Source organism: Rhinatrema bivittatum, chromosome 10 (genome assembly GCF_901001135.1).
Source record: "Rhinatrema bivittatum chromosome 10, aRhiBiv1.1, whole genome shotgun sequence".
Taxonomy (NCBI): domain Eukaryota; kingdom Metazoa; phylum Chordata; class Amphibia; order Gymnophiona; family Rhinatrematidae; genus Rhinatrema; species Rhinatrema bivittatum.
In genome coordinates this window covers 22,359,032-22,386,124 of record NC_042624.1, presented here as the reverse complement: position 1 = coordinate 22,386,124, position 27,093 = coordinate 22,359,032, and the positions used below count along the sequence as shown (strand labels likewise).

Below are 27,093 nucleotides of genomic sequence, written 5' to 3'. Positions count from 1 at the left end.
AAAAAAAGATATAGTCGCGATGGAGAAGGTACAGAGAAGGGCAACCAAAATGATAAAGGGGATGGAACAGCTCCCCTATTAGGAAAGTGTTATGGTTTTTAGGTGTTTGAGTGGATTCTTGGGTACTGTGGTGATGACCACTCCCACAGGGAGGAGCCCTGTGAGGAGCCACAGTACTAGGCTAGACTTGAGACGCGCAAACACAGAGATTTGTCTTTTACTGTATAGCAGAGGTTTTCCACCAGAGGTAGCAGTAGTGAGGTGACCCAAAAGTAGCAGTCCAGGGATCCTCAGCAGAGGAGAACCAACTCACAGAGATAGTATAGGGAGATTCGGATGTAGGTTCCCAGTGCAGCAGAGCTGTAGATGAGACTAACTGACAATGTTAGATTACTCACTGTTGGTAGCTGCATAGGTAGCGATTCCAGCAGGCAGAAGTAGTTGTATACAGGCACTGAGCCAGGGAGAGCAGGCCCTCGAGGAGCAAGTACCTGATCCCAAATAGGCATCTGAAAGAAAGCAGAGGGCCCCCGAGGAGTGGGTACCCAAGTTAGAGAAATACCCCGAAGGGCAGAGAGAGCTTCCAGCGGCAGCAAGGAAGCGGCAGAGTAGCTCAGACCGAAGGCTTCCATCCATTCACGATCCTTGTTAACACGATGAGCTAGCAAACAAGGGCAGGCTAAATACCTCCAGGAAAGGGCGGAGACCAGTGTTAGTAGGCCGGCCTTCCCGTGCTGATCCCTTTAAAAAAAAAGGGGATAGCTTCGCCGCGCGTGTCTAGAGGACGTCGGGGGGGGGGGGGGGCACAGCTTCTGCTGCAACGGCGTCCCGACCGCAGGGGTAGGCCTTTCGAGGTCACGGCAGCCCCCTGAGGTCTGGAGCGCGTTGGACCGTGGCCGGAAGGGGTAAGCTTGGTCGGCCGCCTCAGCTGACCGGCATAACAGAAAGACTAAAGAGGTTAGGACTTTTCAGCTGGGAGAAGAGACGGCTGAGGGGGGATATGATAGAGATGTTTAAAAATCATGAGAGGTCTAGAACGGGTTAATGTGAATCAGTTATTTACTTTTTCAGGTAATAGAAAGACTAGGGGGCACTTCATGAAGTTAGCATGTGGCACATTTAAAACTAATTGGAGAAAATTCTTTTTCACTCAACACACAATTAAACTCTGGAATTTGTTGCCAGAGGATGTCGTTAGTGCAGTTAGTGTAGCTGTGTTTAAAAAAGGATTGGATAAGTTCTTGGAGGAGAAGTCCATTATCTGCTATTAATTAAGCTGACTTAGAAAATAGCCACTGCTATTACTAGCAACAGTAGCATGGAATAGACTTAGTTTTTGGGTACTTGCCAGGTTCTTATGGCATGGATTGGCCACTGTTGGAAACAGGATGCTGGACTTGATGGACCCTTGGTCTGACCCAGTATGGTATGTTCTTATGTAAACAGTGGAGTGCCTCAGGGATCTGTACTTGGACCAGTGCTTTTTAATATATTTATAAATGATCTAGAAAGGGGTACTACGAATGAGGTGATCAAATTTGTGGACAACACAAAATTTATGCAGAGTAGTTACAAAGAAACAGAGAAATGACGGCAGAAGAAGAACAACAGGCCCATCCAGTCTGCCCAGCAAGCTTTTACACTTATTTTCTCATACTTATCTGTTACTTCGACTGCTGAGTTCAGGGCCCTTATTGGTAACTTTTTTGATTCTAATTTCCTTCCACCCCCGCCACTGATGCGGAGAGCAATGTTGGAGCTGCATCAAAGTGAAGTATAAGGCTTAATGTTTGAGGGTAGTAACAGTCGTATCAAGCAAGTTACCCCGATATTTGTATACTCATACTGCTCAGATCAATGCCTTGTTAGATGTTGTCTGGATGTAAATTCTATTTCTTCATTCCCCCCTGCCGTTGAAACAGTGAGCTGCGGTGGATATGCCTTAAAGTGAAATATCAGGCTTAATTGGTTCAGGGTAGTAACCGCCGCAACAAGCAAGCTACTCCCACACTTATTTTACTCAGATTGTGCTACCTTGTTGGTTGTTGCCTGAATGCAAATCCTCTTTTCCACATTTCCTCTTGCCGCTGAAGCACAGAGCAATGTTGGAGTTTCATTAACTGTGTGAACGTTTATTGAATAAGGGTATTAATCATCATGTAGTAGCCGTCATTCCCACAAGCCACCCCCATACCTCTCTCTTCATTCCCATCCTCCAGGCTTTATGGATCCACAGTGTTTATCCCATGCCCCTTTGAAATCCTTCACAGTTTAGGTCTTCACCACTTCCTCCAGAAGGGCGCTCCAGGCATCTATCACCCTCTCCGTGAAGAAATACAAGTTATTTAAAATTCACATTAGGTAGGATGCAAAAAAGTGAAGCAGGGGGGAAGGGAGGAGGGGAATTGAAGCAGAGGAGGAGATTGATATAAGGTGAGGGGGGGGGGGGGAGTGCGAGGATTGTTATGGGAAAGCCTGTACGAAGAGCCAGGTTTTTAGTTTTTTTTAAATTTCTGGATGCAATGTTCCTGGCGCAAATCTGGAGGCATGGAATTCCAGATTGAAGGCCCAGCAATGGACAGTGCACGTTCTTTCGTGGAGATGAGATGAGTGAGGTTAGGGTTCCTTTGTAGGTAGATCTGGTGGGTCTGTTAGAGGTGTGGAACTGTATGGAGTCATTGAGCCAGTGCATTTCCTGGTTGTGTAGGGTTTTATGAATGATCGTGAGGGTTTTATAGAGGATTCGGAAGGAGATAGTGAGCCAGTGGAGGTCTCTAAAGATGGGTGTAATATGGTCTTTCTTGCGAGTGTTGGTTAGGATTCTGGCTGCCACATTTTGGAGCACTTGAAGGGGTTTAATGGTAGTTTTGGGGAGGCCTAATAGCAGGGCTTTGCAATAGTCTAGTTTGGCGAAAATAGTGCAGAAGTCATTGTGGTGTAATAGTGAGCTTAGTGTCCTGAGGGTGTTAGGTTTGTAATAGCACTCTTTCATAGTTGAGCTGATACATTTTTTGAAGTTTAGGTGATTGTCTATAGTTACTCCTAGGTCTCGTTCATGTTGTGATGTGGATGTTGCGAGGGGGAGATTTGTTGTATGAGTGGTGGTAATAGTGTTGTGGTGGGGTGAAATGACCAGGAGTTCAATCTTGGATGTGTTGAGTGCGAGGTTGAGGTTCAAGAGAAGATTGTTGATTGCTGAGAGGGCATTTTCCCAGGTTTTGAGGGAGTTGGGTAGAAAGTAGGTGATGGAGATGAGTATTTGGAAGTCGTCCACATATATGAAGTGAGTGAGGCCTAGTTCAGAGAGAAGTTGGCAGAGTGGGAGAAGGTAGATGTTGAAGAGTGTGAAGGAAAACGAGGAGCCTTGGGGAACACCTCTGGTTAGGTTTATGGCTTTGGACTCTCTATTACCTATTTTGACTTTGCAGCTTCTGATGTCAAGGTATGATTTGAACCAACTAAGGGGGGAGTTCCTGAGATGCCAATTTCTGAGAGGCGATTTATTAGGATGTTGTGGCTTATGGTGTCAAATGCAGAGGATATGTCAAGTAGAGCAAGTATGTAAGAGTGGCCTTTGTCTAATCCTTTTAGGATGGTATCTGTAAGAGAGATTAGTAGGGTTTCAGTGCTGAAATGTTTGCAGAAGCCAAATTGGGATGGGAAGAGGATGTTATGTTTTTCCAGGTAGTCAGAGAGCTGTAGATGAACTACTTTTTCAAGGATTTTTGCTAGGAAGGGTAGGTTTGATAATGGGTGAAAGTTAGCAAGGTCAGCTGTGTCTAGATTAGGTTTCTTAGGGATGGGTCTGACAATAGCTTGTTTAAGGAGGGCTGGGACCTTTCCCAGGGAGAGGGAGCAATTGATTATACCAGCTAGGGGTTGTGCTATTATATTGGGGATGGACAAGAGCACTTTGGTTGGGATAGTGTCGGATGGGTATGAGGCGGGTTTCATTTTCTTTAGCGGTGATTCGATCTCAGAGAAAGAGGTGGATTCGAAAGTGTTCATGTCGGCATGTAGGTTTTTGGGGGTGGGTTTGGTTGAGGGGAGGTGGGGGGAAAGCGAAGGATGAGTTTGGCGATTTTGTCATCGATGAATTGTGCAAGGCCATTATTTATTTATTTATTTTTTGTGTATCGACGTTCGATCGAGATATCTTAATATTCACTTCCATCAAATGCAGCAACACTGAGCATCTTCTATTAAACTGAAACAGACAATACCAACCAATCACTACAATGTTTTACTTCTTGTTAAACTTTTTATCTCTCCTCTAACTCTAATCCCAGTTAGAATAACCCCTGTTTTATTGTAACTTTTTCTTCTATGCACTTGTTATACTTTTGTAATGTATACTCTTACGTTTTAGCTATGTACGTTATAATGTATTGCTCACCCCTTGTTTTATGTAAACCGACATGATACGAACTTCCGTGAATGCCGGTATAGAAAAACACAAATAAATAAAATAAATAAATAAATATCACATCGGTTCACATATAAACTGAACAGTAAATAAGGCATGGGCTGCTTATTTTTACAGTATAACTTACAGTATAACAGAACGGATAACATTTTATAATATGATTTGGAAACATTTAACTATTTACAGAGTAATTTGGAACATAAATAACAGTTAACAGGGAACTAAATATTACACATGTGTCAAGGAAGAGGGGTGGCTTGCATGTCAGGAACAAGGCTTAGATGAGAGAAATGTTCATGGAATGGGGCTGTTGTGAGAGGGGCAGCTTGGAAGATTGGGGATTCACTTACAGTCAATGGGTGGGGCCTGGGCGAGGGGGTGAGCTACGTTTCTGGCAGGAAGGCTTTCAGGAATAGCCATGTTTTAGGTGTTTTTTGAAGGTTTGAGTTGAAGGTTCCATTCTGAGATGGGGTGGAAGGGAGTTCCATAGAGTGGGGCCGGCTACTGGTATGGCGCATTTTCTGATTGAGGAAAGGTGTAATGCTTTGGAGGTGGGAATGGTGAGGAGCCCAGAGTCAGTGGATCGGAGGCTTCTTTGTGGAGTGTAGGAGAGTAGTGCTGTGTTTAACCAGTCCATCTTATTGTTAATCATTTTTTTTGGGTATGAGGGTTAGGGTTTTGTATTGGATTCTATGGATGATGGGTAGCCAGTGCAGGTCTTTGAGGATGGGGGTGATGTGGTCGCATTTTTTGTTGTTTGTAATGGATCTGGCAGCGGCGTTTTATAGTACCTGCAGGGGTCTGAGGGTGGAAGCGGGGAGGCCGAGGAGGAATGTGTTGCAATAGTCGAGCTTAGAAAAGAGCAGTGTTTGGAAAACGGTTCAATAGTCTTGAGTGTGAAGGAGGGGTTTGAGTTTTTTCAGGGTTTGTAGTTTAAAGAATCTGTCTTTGCTTACTGTGGAAATGTGTTGCTTGAGGTTTAATTCGCGGTCGATTGTTACTCCAAGGTTTTTTGCAGTGTGTATTAGCTGGGTCCCCAAGTAGTTAGGTGTGGGGTTGATCAGGAGGAGTGTGGTGTGGTTGTTTGTTATGTGTAGGATTTCGGTCTTGTTTTGGTTGAGAGAGAGTGACAGTTGTGAGAGTAGTTGAGTTACTTTTATCAGGAGTTGGTCCTAGGTTTTTAATGTATTTTCAAGGGTTTTGTTTAGGGGGAGTAAGATTTGTAGGTCATCTATGTAAACGTAGTATAAGAAGATCTGATTCAGAGAGGAACTTGCAGAGGGGGAGGAGATATAGGTTGAATAGGGTGGATGAGAGGGATGATCCTTGTGGGACGCCATGTGGGAGTGGTATCTGGGAGGATTCTGTTGCATTTATTTTTATTTTGAATGTTCTGTCTATGAGATATGATTTGAACCATTTGATGGTGGTGTTGCAGAGTACGATTTCTTTGAGTCTGTTTAGTAGTGTTTTGTGACTGATGGTGTCTAACGCGGAGGAGATGTCGAGGAGTATCAAGAGGTAGGATTGGCTGCGGTCAAGTCCTCTAAGGATGGTATCGGTGAGGGTGAGAAAGAGCGTTTCAGTGCTGAATAGTTTCCTGAAGCCATGTTGTGCTGGTAGTAGGATGTTATGGTTTTCCAGGTAGTCCGAGAGTTGGTTGTTGCCTATTTTTTCGAGGATCTTGGCTATGAATGGGAGGTTGGAGATGGGTCTGTAGTTTGCTGGGTCAGATTTGTCAAGCTGGGGTTTTTTTTAAGGATGGGTTTGACTACAGCATTTTTTAGTTTGTCAGGGAAGATGCCTTGCTCGAGGGATAAGTTAATTATATCGGCTATGGATCTAGCGATGAGCTTGGGAACAAGTTTTAAGGTTTTGATGGGGATGGGGTCCAGGGGTGGGTGGCGAGGTTTGCCTTTTGAATGATGGTTTCAATTTCAGTGGATGCGACGGGTTCAAAGTGTGTCGGTGAGTTTGGTAGTTCCATGTTGACTGGGGGATCTTGGCGATGATGTTGGAGACTTTATCCTTAAAGAAGTGTGCTAGGTTTTCGCAGGAGATGGTGGGGATGTCATGGGTAGTAGCGTTCTGATTTGGGTTGGTCAGGTCTGTGACGTAGGAGAATAGGGTTGAATTGATAGTCGTGGATTTTTTTAGTATAGAAATCTCGTTTTGCTGTGTTGAGGTCAGTTGAGTATATGTGAAATATTGTTCTGTTTTATCTTTCAGTTCTAGAGTTGGTGTTCTTCTCCATTTGTCTCAAGATTCACTTTGTGTTTTTTAATTCGGGGATGTACCAGGAAGTCTTGTGCTTGACTGATGTTTTGATTACTTTTCTTAGGGTGGGGCATTTAGCTTTGGCTATTTCTGAGTTGATGGATATCCATGAGTTGGTAGCGGAGTTGGCGTCGTTCTTATTGCAAGTCTTTAAGGCTTCGGGTAGCAGTTCAGCGAGCTCGTCGCTGGAGCAAGGTTTGATGAATTCTATGACGTTGATGGGGTTGTCTGGCTTTGTGAGAGGGAGTTGTAGTTGAAGCTTGGTTTGTATGAGTTTATGATCGGACCAGGGTACTGTGGTGGTTGTGGGCGGGTGTAAGTTGGAGATTTTGTTATTGGTGAAGATTAGGTCCAGGGTATGACCAGATTTTTGGGTGGGGGTGTTGATTATTTGAATTCAATTGCAGACATGGTGGTAAGGAGGAGTTCGCAGATCAGTGATAGAGGGGTTGAGTCGATGTGGAGATTGAAGTTGCCTAGTATGATGGCAGGAATGTCCATGTTGATGTTGGTGGTTATGGTTTCAATTAGAGGGGATAGGTTGTGTTGGAGTAGGCCAGGGGGTGCGTAGAGGAGGAGGATTTGGAGGTTTTGGGATTTGAATAGGTTTGTCTCAAAGGGAGGGGGTATGGGATGAGAATTTATCTTTTTTTTGTGTTATGAAAAGAAGGCCACCACCTTTTCTTTTTGGCCTGAAAGGAAAATATGTTGTAGATGGCCTTGGGGAGTTGGTTCAGTAGTACAGTGTCAGTGCTTTTAAGCCAGGATTCCAGGATGCAGAGGATGTCGGGTCAGTTGTTTAGTAGTAGGTCATGGAGGATGGGGATCTTTTTGGTGATGGATTGGGCGTTGATAAGGAACAGGGTAAGGTCCGTGAGCGTGGACAGATTGGGGTTGATGGGAATGTTGGTGAGGCGTCTGGCATGGTAAGTGTGGTGTGTGTGGATTTTGTTGGGTTTGTAAGAGGACATTACATTTAAATTTGAGATCATCATCAGGAATGGTAGGGGTGGGAGATTTAGTGAGGTTGGAGACATATGAGAAAAGGGCTTTGGGGTTGTATTGTAGGTTGCGGATTCTGAGGGCATAGAAGTCTCGTTTAGTTTTAAGGATGGTTGTACGGTAGTTAAGCAGAGAGGATTTGTATGTTGCAAGATGGGTGGGGGAGGGATCTTTACGCCACTTGTTTTCATTGCCTCTTAGGTCATGTTTGCGTTTTTTGAGTTCTGGTGAGTACCATGGTTTTTATTGAGTTGTGAGAGGTGTTAAGAACTTTAGTGGATAGGGGGCAGATAGTGTCAGCGATGCTGTTAGTGAGCTTATTCCAGGATATGAGTGCAGATTCAATATCAGTAAATCAAGTTTGTCCAGGGTATTAGTGAGGGAGAAAATTAGGTCATCTCTACTACATGGTTTTCTGAATTTGATGGTTCTCTTGTTTGTATGGAGGGGTGTAGGTTCTTTATTGATAGTATGGATTTGACGAGGGAGTGGTCTGACCAAGGGACAGGGGTGCAGTGGGGTGTGTCGGTAGATAGGATGTGTGAATTTATGAATATTAAATCTAATGTGTGACCTGCTTTAAGCATGGGGGTGTTAAGGATTTTTTTGAATCCCATGGCATTGAAGGAGGAAAGGATGGCATCACACGTGGGGGAAAGGGGGATGGTGTCTATATGGTGGTTAAAGTCACCGAGGATAATAGCTGGACTGTCCATTTCTATGCTCTCAGTTATGAATTCTATGAGGGGGGAAGGATTATTATCAAGGAAGGAAGGAACGGCGTATACTAAATATATTTGTAGTTGAGGTGATTTGAAGAGGTCGATTTCGAGTTTGGGAGCAGTAGTAACAGGCCAGGGTGTTAGTTTGAGCTCTTTCTTAGCTGTGAATAGGAGGCCTCCTCCTCTATTTTTGGGGCTAGCGATAGAGAAGATGTCATACATGTGCGTGGGGAGTTGGTTCAGGAGGACTGAGTCTGTTTCTTTCAGCCAGGTTTCAGTTATAGCACAAATGTCAGATTTGGAGTCGAGCAGTATGTCATTGAACCCAACACGACCTAAAAACATTCAAAAAAGACCAAAAAACACTAATGTTCCGCAAATTCTACAATGACCTTCAGACGTCTGATCATCCCAACTCTCAACGAACTCTCAGTTATAAACCTCTTAATACATTCTCTACACCCTGAACCTGCTTACCCTCCTCATCAAACCTAATAATGCTCTCTGGACTTGATATGTTTATTTCTGATATTGTTCAAATTGTTTTACTGTTGCACAACTGCTAAAAAAATACATACTTTTGTAAACCGTTATGATGGCTCTACCGAATGACGGTATATAAAACTCAACAAATAAACAAACAAATAAATAAATAAATTGAATATAGGCATTTTTTTTGACGATGGATTGTAAGAGGAAGAAGGCTGGGAGTCCAAGAAATTGTGTGAATGGGGATAGCATGACGGGGAGTAGGGATCTTGAGTGCAGGGAGGGCGATGTTAGGGTGGGTTTCCTGTGTTTGGGTATGTGATGTTTGAAGACAGGGATGCGGCGTGCCAGTATGTTTGTCTGCACGGTGGATGAGGTTGAGATGTGGAGCTGGTGTTGGAGGAGGGGTTGAGATGGGGGAAGAGTTAGAGGAGGTAAGGGGGAAGGGGATGAGAGCTAGAGAGTACGTATGTGTCGGGGAGAGAGAAATCAAAGAATAAGGGGTTGGGATTATGGTAGCAAGAAAATCGATTATAGAAGATAGTTAGGCAGGGGGATGTATTTGATGCTGGGGGAGGGAAGGAAGGAAGGTATTGAGTCTTCAGACGGGCGCTAAGGTCGGCAATAAGGGGCACAACAAGGGGCAGGCCTCTTTGGTCACGCTCCTTCGGCACGCGACACCCGGCACCACAGGTGGGTGCTCAAATTTAAAAGGCCTTGCTGTCCTTTTGGGTGATGTCACGGCCGTGCCAGGCTGCGATTGGCCAGGGATAGAAGTGTAGGTAAGGCCTCAAGGTTTCCTGTGGGCCTCAGGAGACTGTCGAAAAGGCATCAGAGTCACGGAAGGAGGGCTCTTACCCCGATGGGTAGCACCAGTCACACGAGCCCGCGACATCTGATGAGCGAAAGGAAGGCGCCGCAGGTGGGTGCTCAAATTTAAAAGGCCTTGCCGTCCTTCTTGGGTGATGTCACGGCCGCGCCGGGCCTGCGATTGGCTAGGAGGCGCGGTGTAGGTCAGGCCTCGAGGTTTCCTGCGAGCCTCGGGAAATGGTAGAAAAGGCGTTGAGGAGAGTCGCGGAAGGGGGGCTCTTACCCCGATGGGTAGCGCCGGTCACGCGAGCCCGAGACATCTGATCGGCGAAAGGAAGGTGCCGCAGGTATTCAAGGTGTGGTTTCACAATGGAGCAATACAGAGGCATTACGACATCCTCCATGAAAACCTTTCAAGTATCCTACAGAATTCAGCAGCGAGAATACTAACAGGAACAAAGAAATACATAACCCCAATTCTTACATCCCTGCACTAGCTACCAATAAAATTCCTAAATAGACTACAAAATTTTAACCTCGCTACACAAACATACACAAGGAACAAACCGACTGGTTAGACGTGACTATCAAGCCCCACATACCTCACAAAAACCTTCGATCTGCCAACAAAGGACTCCTGACAATTCCCTCCCATCGCTCCACACAACTCACCTCAATCAAGGAGCGCGCATTTTCCCCCTGCCAGTCCCAAACTCTGGAATACACTGCCAACCGAACTAAGACTACACACCCAGCCTGAAAACATTTAAAAAGGATCTGAAAACCTGGTTGTTTACCAAAGCATATCATGACACACAATGAACCTCAATTGGCACCCTCAGCCCTCCTGTCAACAGAGCAATACCACAGGTATCTACCCATGCGTCAAACATATATTTAGGAAAATTGAACTCTAACCTTATTGTTAAAAAAAACATCTGTATTATGTGAGTTCCACTGTTAACCTAAGCTACGTCGTTAATCTTTTAACTAACCCCTGACTTCACTCTTATGACAACACGCCTAACATCTTCCCTAGGTTGTTAACTTAAAGGAAGCTTGTAAACCATTATTAAGCCAACTTTACTATTCAAATCTTCTTCCTAACCAACTCTATGTTATACCGCTGTTAATATGTTAACTATCCCATGACTTCACTAATACTACAATGTACATATCACGTTTTACAAGATTGTTAACTTAATGGAAGCATGTAAACCATTGTGATGGCAATACTGAACGACGGTATATAAAACTCTATAAATAAAAAAAAATTAAAAAAAAATAAAAATCTGAACATCTGTATCATATTATCCCTGCTCCTCCTTTCTTCCAGGATATACATATTTAGATTCTTCAATCTCTCCTCATAAGTCATTCGATGAAGACCATCCACCTTTTTGGTCACCCTTCTCTGGACCGCCTCCATCTTGTCTCTGTCCCTTCGGAGATACGGTCTCCAGAACTGAGCACAGTACTCCAAGTGAGGCCTCACCAAGGACCTGTACAAAGGGATAATCACTTCCCTTTTCTTACTTGATATCCCTCTCTCTATGCAGCCCAGCATTCTTCTGGCTTTAGCTATCGCCTTGTCACATTGTTTCACAGACTTCAGATCATTAGACATTATCACCCCAAGGTCTCTCTCCTGCTCCGTGCCCATCAGCCCTTCCCCCCCCCCCCCCCCCCCCTCCCATCGTAGTTAAATCTCAAGCGGATTGTGATGAATTGCAGGAGGACCTTGTGAGACTGGAAGAACGGGCTTCCAAATACCAGATGAAGTTTAATGTGGACAAGCGCAAAGTGTTCCATATAGGGAAAAATAACCCTTGTTGTTGTTACACAATATTAGGTTCTATCTTAAAGAGTTACCACCCAGGAAAAAGATCTGGACATCATAATGGATAATACATTGAAATCATCGGCCCAGTGTGCTGTGGCAATCAAAAAAGCAAACAGAATGTTAGGAATTATTAAGAAGGGAATGGAAAATAAAATGGAGGATGTCATAATACCTCTGTATTGCTCCATTGTGAAACCACACCTTGAATACTGTGTGCAATTCTGGTCATCACATCTCAAAAAGGATATGGATGCACTGGAGAAAGTGCAGAGAAGGGCGACTAAAATGATATGGGGCATGTAAGGGCTGCCCTATGAGGAAAGGATAAAGATGTTAAGGCTGTTCAGTTTAGAAAAGAGACGACTGAGGGGGGATATGATAGAAATCCATAAATTCATGAAAGGACTGGTGCTTTTCAATATATATATATATATAAATGATCTGGAAAGAATACGATGAGTGAGGTTATCAAATTTGCGGATGATACAAAATTATTCAGAGTAGTTAAATCATAAGCAGACTGTGATACATTACAGGAGGACTTGCAAGACTGGAAGATTGGGCTCCAAATGGCAGATGAAATTTAATGTGGACAAGTGCAAGGTGTTGCATATAGGGAAAAATAACCCTTGCTGTAGTTACACGATGTTAGGTTCCATATTAGGAGCTACCACCCAGGAAAAAGATCTAGGCATCATAGTGGATAATACTTGAAAATTGTCGGCTCAGTGTGCTGCAGCAGTCAAAAAAGCAAATAGAATGTTAAGAATTATTAGGAAGGGAATGGTTAATAGAACGGAAAATGTCATAATGCCTCTGTATCGTCAGACCGCACCTTGAATACTTTGTACAATTCTGGTCGCCGCATTTCAAAAAAGATATAGTTGCAATGGAGAAGGTACAGAGAAGGGCAACCAAAATGATAAAGGGGATGGAACAGCTCCCCTATGAGGAAAGGCTGAAGAGGTTAGGGCTGTTCAGCTTGGAGAAGAGATGGCTAAGGGGGGATATGATAGAGGTCTTTAAGATCATGAGAGGTCTTGAACGAGTAGATGTGACTCAGTTATTTACACTTTCGAATAATAGAAGGACTAGGGGACATTCCATGATGTTAGCAAGTAACACATTTAAGACTAATCGGAGAAAATTCTTTTTCACTCAACGCATAATAAAGCTCTGGAATTTGTTGCTAGAGGATGTGGTTAGTGCAGTTAGTGTAGCTGGGTTCAAAAAAGGTTTGGATAAGTTCTTGGAGGAGAAGTCCATTAACGGCTATTAATCAAGTTTACTTAGGGAATAGCCACTGCTATTAATTGCATCAGTAGCATGGGATCTTCTTAGTGTTTGGGTAATTACCAGGTTCTTGTGGCCTGGTTTTAGCCTCTGTTGGAAACAGAATGCTGGGCTTGATGGACCCTTGGTCTGACCCAGCATGGCAATTTCTTATGTTCTTATGTTCTTATCAGCTCCTCAGTCACCTCTTCTCCAAGCTGAACAGCCCTAACTTCTTTAACTTTTCATCATAAGGGAACAGTTCCAGCTCCTTTATCATTCGGTCACCCTTCTCTATACCTTTTCCAGTTCAACTATATCTTTTTTGAGATGCAGTGACTAGAACTGCATACAATACTCACAATAGAGCAATAAAGACACAAAATATGGCATTCTTCATTTCTTTCCTAATAATTACTAACATTCGATTTGCTTTATTGGCCAATGCACAGTGAGCAGAGGATCTCAAAATACTGTCCACTATGACACCCATATCTTTTTCCTGGGTGTTAATGTCTAATATGGAATCTAACATCGTGTAATTACAGTGTGGGTTACTTTTCCCCATGTTCATCATTTTGCACTTGTCCACATTAAATTTCATCTGCCTTCCAGCCTCACAAGGTTCTACTGTAATTTTTCACAATCCCCTTGTAATTTAACAATTTGGAAAATTTTTTGTCATCTGCAAATTTGTTCAACTCACTTATTGCTCTTTCCAGATCATTTATAAATATATTAAAAAGCACTGGGTCCAGTAGAGATTCCTGAGGTACTCCACTGTTTACCCTTCTCGGAAAAAAATAATCATTTAGCCCTACTGTCTGTTTCCTATCTTTTAATAAGTTTGCAATCCACAATAGGACATTATATCCTGTTATAGTTAGTGAGGTTTGGGTGGACCCTTGGACACTGTAGCAGCTGACCACACCCACAGGGGGAAGTCCCGTGCGGAGCCACAGGTCAGGCTCAGCTCTGGACACACAAACAGAGATTATATCTTTATTTAGACAGTTTGAGAAGCCACCAGAGGTGGCAGTAGTGAGTAGAAGATGTAGCCAGCTGGGCTAGTATTCCCCAGGGTGCTGGAACAGCGGTTCCTCCGGTAGCAGTGCTGTAGTGGAGAGAACTGAGAAAGTGAGTACAATAGAACATTCACAGAGTCCCAAATATGGAGAGACCCCGAGATAAGGAGAACTGGCCCTCGATGAGCGAGTACCAGATCCCTTGAGGCAGAGAGACTTGTTGGCAAAGTACTCACACAACGGTTCCACGCAGGAGATGGCGCTGGCGCTGGATCGGAGGTAGGCCCTCGAGGAGCGAGTACCTGGTTCCAGGGAGACAGCTCTGAGGAGTGGATGATAGTAGTACTCACTGATGGTGTCTGTAGCGAATTCTTCCAAGTAGAAGAAGAGACAGATGCAGGCAGCGAGTCAGGGAACATGGGCCCTCGAGGTGCGAGTACCGGTTACCTGATAGCGACCTGAAAGAAGCAAAGAGGCCCCCAAGAAGCGGGTACCCCGTTAGCAGAAAGAGTCCAATGAAAGTTGGAAGGCAGAGTAGCTGGGTACAGAGAGCGAATCCCATCCGTAAGAACACCCTATCTAACTCAACGGCTAGCAATAAACTGTAGGCTTAAAATATCCGGGCAGCGTGACATCATCACAGGGGGACGCCCCTGAGGAACGTGCCAATGAGGAAATGAGGGCCGCGCAGCGCGCGTGCCCTAAGGTACCTGAAGAGCGTGGCGGGAGGCAGCACCCAAGCCGGTCCAGGGATGCCGGAGAGGACGGCAGGCGGATGCCGCGGCAGCCAGGTGTCCATGAAGAGCAGGAGTTGCCGCAAAATAGGAAAGGTAGGCGGAGTGAAGCCATCAGGAAGCGACGGTCGCAGCACATCCTAACCCATGACTTTTTAATTTTCTCAAGAGTCTCATGGGGCATTTTGTCAAACTTCTTTTGAAAATCTAAACACAATGTATCTGCTGGTTCACTATTCTCCATGTTTATTAACTCCTTCAAAAAATATAGCAGATTGATGAGGCCAAATTTCCCTTATATAAATCCACGATGGCTGTATTACATTAAACTATGTCTTTCTATATGTTCTGTGAATTTATTAGAAAGGTTTCCACAAATTTTAGTGGCACTGAAGTTACTTACCAGTCTATAGTTTCCCAGTCACCTCTAGAACCTATTTTAGGGTAGGTGTTACACTGGTCACCCTTCAGTCTTCAGGTACAATAGATTTTAATAATAGATTACAAATTACTAGTCATAGATCTACAATTTCATTGTTGAGTTCTTTGTGTGAATACCATTTGGTTGGGCAATGTTATGATTTCAGCTGTTATGCAATCTCATCATGCCCTAACCACGACACCTCCACACCAGCAGAGGTCTCCTTGGAGCTCTGTTCCACACTATCCACATAGGCTCTTCACTACTCAGCTTGTGGTACAGCTTCCTCGTCACCAGGAGTCCTCAGTATGCCTGCTCTTCAGCCTTGCCAAGTACCTCCTCCTTGCCTGCACATACCCAAGCCTCAGCCCTACATAACCCTGTCTATTGCCTTCTTCAATGCCTTTGCATAGAGTCTGTCTTGGCTCCTTGCCCTGGCCCCCATTGCCTTGTGACCTCTGCGACTTCCAACTTTCGCTTTGCTTTGCCTTGTGGCTTTTGGACTTTCTCAACCATTGCCTTGCTTTGTGGCCTATCTAGGCCTTTCCATTCCTGTCCTTCAGGGTCTGTCGCTTATTAGCAATGAAAACTTAACAAAATACAGAAAACACCTAGCATTCTATAAACAAGTCATTCTAGATACAAAAAAACAGTTCTATAGTTCTAAAATAGAAAAATATGAAAACAACCCAAGAACATTATTTACCATAGTAAAAAACCTCACTAATGACAAATCCGAATCTCCACAAACCCTTCCAGAAAATAGATGCAACGAAATTGCAACTTTTTTAATGACAAAATCAAGAACCTAAAAATTAAAATACCAAATACTACGAAACAAGAAATTAAAATGAAAAAAAGAGAAATCAAACAATGGTCAACATTCTATGAAGTATCAGAATTGGAAATCGAAATTTTGCTAAAAAAACTAAATCCCGCCCCACATGCATGCGACACAATAACAACTACAGATATAAAAAAAGTAGCCAACACTGTATCACCGACACCGGCAAAGAGGAAGGATCCATGCCAGATGCACTGAAAGGAGCAATCGTAAAACCCATTTTAAAGAAGAAAAACAGCGATCCACTGAACCTGAGCAACTACAGACCTGTATCAAACCTACCCTTAATTGCAAAATTAATAGAAAAAACAATACAAAAGCAACTAGCAGAACACCTAGATAACAACAACATCCTATATCCCTCACAACATGGTTTTAGAAAACATTATAGCACAGAGACACTACTACTAGCGCTGACAGACAACATCATGAGAGGATTCGATAACGGTAAACATTACATTCTAGTGATGCTAGACCTCTCAGCAGCTTTTGATACTGTAAACCACAACATACTTCTAAATAGACTAGAAGAAATAGGATTAGACAACAAAACAATCAGCTGGTTCAGATCATATCTAAGCAACAGATATTTTCAAGTTCAAATCAGAGATTCGATATCAGATAAAATAGACCTTCAGACAGGAGTACCACAGGGATCCGCACTGTCTGCCACACTCTTCAACATATATCTACTGCCATTATGCCACCTACTAGCCGGCCTGGGAATCACTCACTACATATACGCAGACGATATTCAATTCATATTACCCATTGACGATACAATGGAGAAAACATTAAACATAGCCAACATGTATCTAGACATCATAAAACAACTATTAAATCAAATGGAGCTAGTAATCAATATAGAGAACACTGAATTCCTTCATTTAGAAAGAAAAAAAAACATGGAGATCTCACACAACCTAATCACACTCAATAACAACAAACAAATAATACTTGCAGAGAAAGTCCGGAATCTAGGAGTAATAATAGACACAGAACTAAGCTTAAAACAACATATATCCATAAAAGTAAAAGAAGGATACGCCAAACTCATGGTCCTCAGAAAACTCAAACCACTTCTAACGACCGCCAACTTTCGATCAGTACTACAAGCACTAATATTTGCAAGCACTGACTATTGCAATACCCTTCTACTAGGTCTACCATACACCTCCATAAGACATAAGAACATAAGAAATTGCCATGCTGGGACAGACCAAGGGTCCATCAAGCCCAGCATCCTGTTTCCAACAGAGGCCAAAAACCAGGCCACAAGAACCTGGCAATTACCCAAACACTAAGAAGAACCCATGCTACTGATGCAATTAATAGCAGTGGCTATTCCCTAAGTATAATTGATTAATAGCCATTAATGGACTTCTCCTCCAAGAACTTATCCAAACCTTTTTTGAACCCAGCTACACTAATATTGCAGAATACGGCTGCAAGAGTATTAACTGGAAAAAGGAAGAGAGATCACATTACGGAAACACTAGCTGAGCTGCACTGGCTTCCCATTGAACAAAGAATTCAGTACAAGACACTATGCACTATACACAAATTAATACACAATGAGAACGCAGACTGGCTGAACACAACCCTTCGAGTACACATCCCCAATAGAAATCTAAGATCAGCCAACAAAGCCCTTCTGACTATTCCATCAGTCAAGACAGCAAGACTAATGCAGGTAAGAGAGAGGGCATTATCACTAGCAGGACCCATATTATGGAACTCCATGCCATTGGAATTAAGACTACAAAGAGAAAACAAAACTTTCAGAAAAAATCTTAAAACTTGGCTATTCAAACAAGCCTTTCAAAAAGAGAAGGGAGAATAGAATCCAGGGAAATGCAAGGTTCAAACCAGGTTAAGTGCAAGTGAAAAAACACCCACACAAACAGAAATCACTAAGGGTGTATGTTTTTGTTTTAATAGAATTCATCAGTAAAGGATAAGTTACTTATAGAATGAGTCCTCAACTCAAAACCGCTATAGAATCGACCGGGACATGATAGTGATCACACTCATTTTAACAACTAACTTTGATTAAACTATGTTACCAAACATTATGGCACCTGTGTAAAATGATAGAGGTTAATAGCATTACTTTTGTGCCTTATTGTAAACCGTTGTGATGGTACCCACCTTAACGATGGTATAGAAAAGTTTTAAATAAATAAATAGTTATCCTTTGGGGCTCTATGTTCAGTATTCCTTGTTCATGAGTCCTGTCCTTGATTTGTCCTTCCTCTGCTCTGCCTCAGCCTGTGTCTAGCCCAGTCCTGTCTTTGTCCTGTGTCTCTTCTTGTATCCATAGCCCAGCAGTCCAACACAACCTTGCCTGTTCATCCTGCACTTTAGCCTAGCTTTGTCCTGCTCTGTAGTCCAGCCCCACTTTGTCCTACTCTGCAGTCCAGCCTGCCTCCTCCAATCCTTACTTGCACCCAATACCGTCTCCTACATTTACCTATCATTCACCAACATGTACTGGTGCCACAGCAAAGCCCTACTGGCCCCCAGATCCCAAAGGCTCAACCCGCAGGGGAGGGGGCTGGTTAGGCAGAAGAACTCCCTAGTCCTGTCCTGCCATTTCGTGCACTACCCAAATGGTGTCCTCCCTACCTGGACCAGCCAGTCCTAACAGGCGATTTGCTACTCTTTAGTTTGTCAATCTACCTTATTACATCTTCCATCTTCACCATAATTTATTTCCGTTCTTCTGAATCATTACCGTTTAATACAGTTTCAGCACAGGTATCTCCTTTTCAATAAACATTAAAGAATTAATTTAGTCTTTCACCAATGGCCTTATCTTCTCCCTCCGTGCCCTTTAACCCCTCGATCATCTAACACAATTGCCCTCTAACACACTCTCCATCCTCATACGTTCGAACATCCCAGGTCTATCTTGTACATAACAAATTAGAGATAAAGTCCTTAGTGCTCTTCTGTTCTGTAAGGTCAATCCTCCTCCCCCCCACCAAAAAAAAAAATAAATATATATATAACATGAAAGCTGATTATAACTGCCCCCCTCACCCTCTCTCATTCTCACCAATCCGTGTTTCACTCTCCCCTACTCTATTTTATACCCAAGACAGAATGTATTACTTTTCCGTAATCACTATCAAGTATTGTTTATCGTGTCTGATATTCCCACAGTCTAGATACATCCCTGGTTATATACCTTTTTATTTAAAGATCAATGTTATGGTCTCAGATTGTAAGCCGTCATATGTATTATTATATTATATCCGTAAACCTTATGTTTATTGATGTTAAACCATTACATGTATTGTTGTTATACTTGTAAACCATTGTGAGGGCCAGCACCAAACATCGATATATAAAAATAAACAAATAAATAAATAAGTCCAACAAGTGGATAAAGGTGAGCCAGTTGATATAGTGTATTTGGATTTTCAGAAAGCATTTGACAAAGTACCTCATGAGAGATGCTTGAGGAAATTAAAAATTCATGGGAAAGGAGGCAATCTTCTACTGTTGACTGAAAGCTGGTTAAAAGATAGAAAATAGAGAGTAGGTCTAAATTGTTAGGACTTGTGGACCCTTGGGCCGGTCGGGACAAGAGCTGGAAGCTGCGGAGGACCTCGGCTACAGGTCCCAACCGGGAGGCGGCTCGATGGACCGGGGTAGGCTTGAATGCCGGAACTGGGCGGAGTCCTATGCGACCAAGGACTCGAGGATGATACGGAGGCTGGACAGCGTTGGGCCCTGGAATAGGGATATCTTCACCCTGGAGACCGGCGCTCCCCCGAGAGGAGCTCATAGGAGCCCGGCCGCTGGGACTTTTGGAGATTCGCCCTGGAAGCCGGAGCCCCCCCAGGAGGAGCCTGTAGGAACCCAGCCGCTGGGACTTAGGAGAATCTTCGGGCCAGTGGAGCGGTGAAGATCCGAGACGGAGTCCAGGAAGGCAATAATTCGGAGTCGAAGGTGGAGCCGGGTCAAGCCAGAGATCAGAAGTCGTACCGAAGCCAAAGGACAATTCCGGAAGCGGAGTCAGGGACGGAGCCAGGTCAAGCCAGAGGTCAGAAGTCGTACCGAAGCCAAAGGACAGATCCAGAAACGGAGTCAGGAACGGAGCCAGGTCAATCCAGAGGTCAGAAGTCGTACCGAAGCCAAGGGACGGATCCAGAAGCGGAGTCAGGGACGGAGCCAGGTCAAGACGGAGAATGGTCAGCAGGCAAGCCGGATCGGAGCGAAGCTGGAACCAGGAACGCAGCAACTGAAGACAGGAATCCTGTGAACCTCGTTGCAAGGCCAGGAATGCTGTGACTGCAGGGCTTAAATAGCCCTGCAGCGTCTGACATCACCAGCCGGTTTCCTGAATCTCCCGCGCTGGCCCCTTTAAATGCAGAGGCCTGCCGCGCGTGCGCGGCTAGGGGGCGGGGCCAGCCGCGGGAGGACGCCGGCTGCTCGCTCGGCGTGGAAGCGCCGTGCCCGGGGCCTGCACGGCCTGAAGGCAGCTCGAGGGGGGCTGGGACCGAGTCGGCGGTAAGTGGCGGTCCCAGGGCCGACCCGGGATCGCAACAGTACCCCCTCTCCTGCGCCCCCTCCCCGGGGGTCTCGGCCTATCCGGGTGACTCAGATGGAACCGGCAGAGAAGATCCTTATCCAGGATATGTGAGGCGGGTTTCCCAGGAGTTCTCCTCGGGCCCGTAACCCTCCCAGGAGAGCAGGTATTCCCAGCGACGGCGGCGGACCCGAACGTCCAGGACCTCTTTCACCGTATACGTGTCCTCAGGGTCAGCAGCGGTGGCACTGGGTTCCGGAGGCCAAGCCTGGAATCGGGAAAGGACCACCGGTTTGAGCAAGGAAACGTGGAAGACATCATGTATCTTAAGAGTGGCAGGTAAACGTAACCTGTAGGACACCGCCCCAATACGTTCGGCCACGATTAAGGGACCAATATAGCGAGGTGCTAGCCTCATGGACGGTATGCGCAGCCGAATGTTTTTGGTACTTAGCCATACCTTGGTCCCTGGTAGGAAGACGGGAGCAGGTCGCCAGGTTCTATCTGCGTATTCCTTGGATCGAGCGGCCGCCTGCCGAAGTTTCTCCTGCGTGGAGCGCCAGAGGCGATGTAGCTGGTTAGCTGTAAGTTGCACTGCCGGAGAGGAGACTGTCAAAGGCAACGGCAGAGGAGGTTTGGGAGTCCTCCCATACACCATCTGGAATGGGGACTGGAGAGTAGCGGAGTGTTTGTGGCGGTTATACGAAAACTCCGCCCAGGGTAAGAGGGCGACCCAGTTGTCATGTAAGTCACTGACGAAGGCTCGGAGGAAGGCCTTCAGAGTTCGGTTGGTGCGTTCGACCTGGCCATTGCTCTGGGGGTGAAAGGCGGTGGTCAATTTCAATTGTACACCAAACGTCTTGCAAAGAGCCCTCCAGTATTTTGCCGTGAATTGAGGGCCCCTGTCCGACGTAATGTGCAGAGGCAAACCATGGAGTCGAAAGATATGTTGGACGAATAAATCGGCCAGTTCGGGAGCTGTGGGTAGTTTTGCAAGGGGTACAAAGTGTGCCATCTTTGAGAAGCGGTCGATGGTGACCCAGACCACGGTCTTTCCCTCCGACGGAGGTAGTTCCACTATAAAATCCGTGGATACATGGGTCCATGGTTCCATGGGGATAGGAAGCGGCTGGAGAAGACCCCAGGGGCGGCCTGGCAGCGGTTTCTGTCGAGTGCACATGGCGCAAGACCGGACGTAGCGTTGAACCTCCTCCTTGACCCGTGGCCACCAGTAGAATTCGGTTAAGAGTTCTAGGGTCCGAGCCATCCCCGGATGACCGGCGGTTAACGAATTGTGGGCCCATGCGAGCACCCTCCTCCTCGAGCGAGCTGGAACCACCGTCTTCCTTGCAGGTGCCACTTCGGACACGGCCACGAGAACCTTGGCTGGATCTAAGATGTATCGGGGAGGTTCAATGGTATCGTCCATCTCGGTGTTACGGGAGAGGGCGTCTGCCCTGACATTCTTGGCTGCCGGCCTGTAGTGGAGCGTGAAATTAAACCGGCTAAAGAAGAGGGACCAGCGCGCCTGCCGGGGATTGAGACGCTGGGCACGGCACAGATACTCCAGATTTTTGTGATCCGTGTAGACTATTATAGGATGCTGTGCTCCCTCTAGCCATTGGCGCCATTCTTCGAATGCCAGTTTGATGGCGAGTAATTCTTTGTCCCCGATACCGTAGTTCTTCTCGGCGGGGGAGAACTTCCGGGAGAAATATGAGCAGGGCCAGGATTGACCTTTCTTGGAAAGTTGGGCTAGCACAGCCCCTACTGCCACGTCGGAAGCGTCGACCTCTACGATGAATTGGCCCTGAGGATCGGGATGGCGGAGGCAGGTATCTTGTAGAAAGGCCTCTTTGAGAACCTGAAAGGCTTGTACGGCCGTGGGTGGCCATTCCTTGGCATCAGCCCCCCTCCAGGTAAGGGCCGTCAAAGGGGCTACCAGGCTGGAGTAGTGTGGGATGAATTGGCGATAGAAATTGGCGAAGCCCAGGAAATGCTGAAGCGCCTTAACTCCCCGTGGTTGCGGCCAGTTCTTAATGGCGGCAACCTTGTCGGGGTCCATATGGAAGCCTGTGGAGGAAACGATGTACCCCAAAAAGGGTAAAGACTCCTGCTCGAATTGGCACTTCTCTAATTTGGCGTAAAGCCGATTCTCCCTCAGTCTCTGGAGTACTTGGCAGACGTGTTGACAGTGTGACTCAAGGTCCCGGGAGTATATTAGTACATCGTCAAGGTACACTATAACAGAGGTATGTAGCATGTCACGAAGTACCTCATTCATGAGATTCTGGAACACAGCAGGGGCATTACAGAGTCCGAAGGGCATGATGAGGTACTCGTAATGGCCGTCCCTGGTATTGAAGGTGGTCTTCCACTCATCCTCCGGACGGATTCTTACAAGATTGTAGGCCCCCCTGAGGTCCAGCTTGGTAAATACTTTGGCCCCTTGAAGGCGATCCAAGAGTTCGGGAATCAAGGGCAACGGGTAGCGATCACGCCAGGTAATGTGGTTCAAGCCCCGGTAGTCGATACAGGGCCGAAGAGACCCATCCTTTTTCCCCACGAAGAAGAATCCGGCCCCAGCCGGGGAATTTGAGGGTCTGATGAAGCCCCGCTCCAAGTTTTCCTTGATATATGCGGACATGGCCTGGGTCTCAGGCAGGGATAACGGGTACACTCGTCCGCGAGGTGGTGTGGTACCCGGCAACAGGTTAATTGTGCAATCGAAGGGCCGATGCTCGGGAAGCAACTCGGCCTTCTCCTTGGAGAAGACGTCCCGGAAGGCGTGGTACTGCGGAGGTATGGCTAGAGGCGCCGTTAGAAGTGGAAGCGTGGGTCGTACGCAGGCAGGGAGACACTGACGGAAACATGTGGTCCCCCATGAAGTGATCTGGAGCGAGGTCCAGTCTATCACCGGAGAATGTTTTCTTAGCCACGGTAACCCTAGAATAACAGGGTGAATGGACTTCTCCAGGATAAGGAAGGAGATCTGCTCAGTATGAAGGACCCCGACCTGAAGCTTGAGAGAGCGAGTCCAAGTGGAGATAGACCCGGGAAGCGGGATCCCCTGGATGGAAGATACCCGTACGGGGGGCTCCTGGGGCTGGGTCTCCAACTGCAGTTGCTGTACAAGGTCTCGGAGAATAAAATTCCCCCCGGCCCCGGAGTCAAGCAGGGCTAAAGCGTCGAAGGCCCCCTCCAGGAGGCACAGTCGTACTGGAATAGTACATGGGGAGTTCGAGGAGGTGTTGCCTAGAGTCAACTCCCCGCTAGACTCTAGGTTCGGGCGTTTCCCGGGCGCTCGGTACAGCGGGCCAGAAAGTGCCCCTTACCACCACAATAGAGACACAAGCCCTGGGAGCGACGCCGCTTTCGTTCCTCCGAAGAGAGGGGACCCCGGCCCAACTTCATGGGTTCCTCGCCCTGAGTGGTAGTCGGGGCGGGCGGCGACGGCCGGCCCCGAGGAGGCGTGGTCCTACAGGTGGACTGTCCCTGAGTGGTTTTCCGCTCCCGGAAGTGGCGCTGAATCCGTCGGTCGACACGACCTGCCAGTTCAATCAGCTCATGGAGGTCGTCCAGGAGGTCTCGTCTGGCTAATTCATCCTGGAGGCGTGGGGAGAGCCCCTCCAGGAAAATGCCATGCAGACTGTCGGCTCCCCAACCCAATTCAGTGGCAAGAGTCTGGAACTCCATGGCAAACTCCTCCAGAGGACGGTTCCCTTGTCGTAGTTGGAGTAGTTCCGAGGCGGCCGTGGAAGCACGAGACGACTCGTCGAAAATCCTTCGGAAGGATTTGACGAACTGGATGAGGCTGCCTAAACGGGAATCCTGACGCTCCCAGAGAGACGAAGCCCACGCCAGGGGCCTCCCATCCAGGAGGGAAATGATGTAGCTTGTCTTCACGTGGTCAGTAGGAAATTGTGCAGACAGCAGGTTAAAGCGGATATAGCACTGGTTAAGGAAACCTCAACAAGATTTCGTGTCCCCCGAATATCGGGACGGAGCAGGCATCTGGACAGGGACGGTGGGTCCGGGATTGGTCCGGGATGTAGACGCCGTAGAGCTGGCAGCGGAGGCCCCCTCGACTCGGTCTGCTAACCGTTGGACCGTCGACATCAGAGTGTCGAGGCAGCTCTGTTGTTGCTGGAGTTTCTGGGCAATGCCCGGGATGGCCTTCAGGCCTGCAAGGTCCGCCGGGTCCATGGCCTTGCAACTTGTTAGGACTTGTGGACCCTTGGGCCAGTCGGGACAAGAGCTGGAAGCTGCGGAGGACCTCGGCTACAGGTCCCAATCGGGAGGCGGCTCGATGGACCGGGGTAGGCTTGAATGCCGGAACTGGGCGGAGTCCTATGCGACCAAGGACTCGAGGATGATACGGAGGCTGGACAGCGTTGGGCCCTGGAATAGGGATCTCTTCACCCTGGAGACCGGCGCTCCCCCGAGAGGAGCTCGTAGGAGCCCAGCCGCTGGGACTTTTGGAGATTAGCCCTGGAAGCCGGAGCCCCCCCAGGAGGAGCCTGTAGGAACCCAGCCGCTGGGACTTAGGAGAATCTTCGGGCCAGTGGAGCGGTGAAGATCCGAGACGGAGTCCAGGAAGGCAATAATTCGGAGTCGAAGGTGGAGCCGGGTCAAGCCAGAGATCAGAAGTCGTACCGAAGCCAAAGGACAATTCCGGAAGCGGAGTCAGGGACGGAGCCAGGTCAAGCCAGAGGTCAGAAGTCGTACCGAAGCCAAAGGACAGATCCAGAAACGGAGTCAGGAACGGAGCCAGGTCAATCCAGAGGTCAGAAGTCGTACCGAAGCCAAGGGACAGATCCAGGGACGGAGCCAGGGACCGATCCAGGGACGGAGCCAGGTCAAGACGGAGAATGGTCAGCAGGCAAGCCGGATCGGAGCGAAGCTGGAACCAGGAACGCAGCAACTGAAGACAGGAACCCTGTGAACCTCGTTGCAAGGCCAGGAACGCTGTGACTGCAGGGCTTAAATAGCCCTGCAGCGTCTGACGTCACCAGCCGACTTCCTGAATCTCCCGCGCTGGCCCCTTTAAATGCAGAGGCCTGCCGCGCACACGCACGGCTAGGGGGCAGGGCCAGCCGCGGGAGGACGCCGGCTGCTCGCTCGGCGTGGAAGCGCCATGCCCAGGGCCTGCATGGCCCGAAGGCAGCTCGAGGGGGGCTGGGACCGAGCCGGCGGTAAGTGGCGGTCCCGGGGCCGACCCGGGATCGCAACATAAATGGTCAAGTTTCTCAAAGGAGAAAAGTGAATAGTGGAGTGGTTGCTTTTTAACATTTATAAATGACTTATAGATGGATACATCCAGTGAGGTGATTAATTTTCTGATGACAGAAAATGATTCAAAGTTGTTCAATCACAAGAGGACCTTGTGAAACTGGGCATCCAAATGGCAAATAATATTTAATGTGGTCAAGGGCAAAGTGATGCACGCAGGGTACAGCAACCCAAACTATACCTACAGGATGTAAGGTTCCACATTGGGAGTCACCACCCAGGAAAAGGATGTGGGCATCATTGTGGATAATATGTTGAAATCCTCAGCTCAGTGTGCAGTAGCAGCCAAGAAAAGTAATAGAATGCTAGGAAATATTAGGAAAGGAATGGAAAATAAAACAGAGGATATCATAATGCCACTATTGCTCTAAGGTATGATTGCACCTTGAGTATTATATGCAATTCTGGTCACCGAATCTCAAAAAAGATATAGCAGAAATAGAAAAAGTACAGAGAAGAGCGACCAAAATGATAAAGAAGACAGAATTATTCTCCTATGAACAAAGCTTAGAAAGTTTGGACTCTTCAGCTTGGAGAAGAAACGGCTGATAATGTATGACATGGAATGGGTAAATGCAAATTGGTAGTTTACTCCTTCAAAAAGTACAAAGACTAGGGGACATGCAATGAAGTTACTAGATAATACATTTAAGACAAATTGGAGAAAATATTTTCTTACTCAACACATAATTAGACTCTGGAATTCGTTGTGTGAGGATGTGGGAAAAGCTGTTAGCGTAGGTGGATTTAAAAAAGATTTGGACAAGTTCTTGGAAGAAAAATCCATAAACCATTATTGTTGGACTTGGGGAAATCCACTTCTTATCCTTGAGATAAGCAGCATGGAATCTATTGCCTTTTGGTATTCTGCCAGGTACTCGTTACCTGGATTGGCTACTGTTGGAAACAGGATACTGGGCTTAATGGACCCTTGGTCTCACCCAGAATGGCAAATCTTATATTCTTATAGAATCTCATTCAAAAAAAGACCAAGGGGCTCATGGGAACTCCCACATATGCTCACTAGTAAAACTTTAGTAAGCTAGAGAGATGGAAGTCTGTTCAACACTGCTGGATGATGTCACCCACGTGTCATGGCTAATTCAGCCCTGGTAGTTGATGAGGAAACAGATTCCTAAAGTATGGAGTACACTTGCACAAATAAAATGAACTCTTTTTTTGATCCTTTTGGGAATTGTCCTCTTTATAGAAGCACTTAACAGAGGACAATATGATAGAGAAAAATCATCTGCCCTTGTTCAGAACAATGCCTATGATTATACAGAAGCCTTAAAAACTATAATTAAAATGACTAGATGGCTTGGGATTGTTTCAGAGAACTTGAGCTTATTGCCTTAACTGGGTGGCCTAGACAGCAGGCACAGAAAAGCAACCT

The 27,093-nt window shown here is 46.4% G+C and overlaps 1 protein-coding gene across 1 annotated transcript in view; it reads right to left on the bottom strand.

Moving 5' to 3' along the window:
• The window catches only part of UCK2 (uridine-cytidine kinase 2), a 613,925-nt gene that overhangs the window by 235,519 nt on the left and 351,313 nt on the right, over positions 1 to 27,093 (bottom strand). The gene's annotated exons all lie outside the window — the stretch shown is intronic.